This window comes from Asparagus officinalis, chromosome 9 (assembly GCF_001876935.1).
Source record: "Asparagus officinalis chromosome 9, Aspof.V1, whole genome shotgun sequence".
Classification (NCBI taxonomy): Eukaryota; Viridiplantae; Streptophyta; class Magnoliopsida; order Asparagales; family Asparagaceae; genus Asparagus; species Asparagus officinalis.
Genome location: NC_033802.1, coordinates 64,465,154 through 64,465,558, shown reverse-complemented (window position 1 = coordinate 64,465,558; position 405 = coordinate 64,465,154).

Here is a 405-nt window from a genome sequence, read left to right as displayed (position 1 = left end):
TATTATTTTTTTCATTCATCTTAATTGGATGTATAACACATTATTAAAAATTATAATGTATTATATATCACTCTATTTTTTGAAAAAAATTTATGTCACATATTTTCACATGAATTGGGTGTTCAATTAGGATTAATAGTTCACAAGTGTTTAATTACATTTACGATTATAAGTGTTGTTCAAATGGCGTAAAATGTAGTTGAGTTTAGGTTAATATATACCTGGAATTTTTCCAGTTAGGGTTACAAGATTCGAACTCAATTATTTTTGGATCATAATTTAGGGTTTTAAACTAAATTCAACAATAAACAATATAAAATTTTCAAATTTCAAAATTTTCATGAAAATCATACATTTGAGATGAGAGACGATAAGATCCAAAAATGCCATGCGGTGGTCACGATC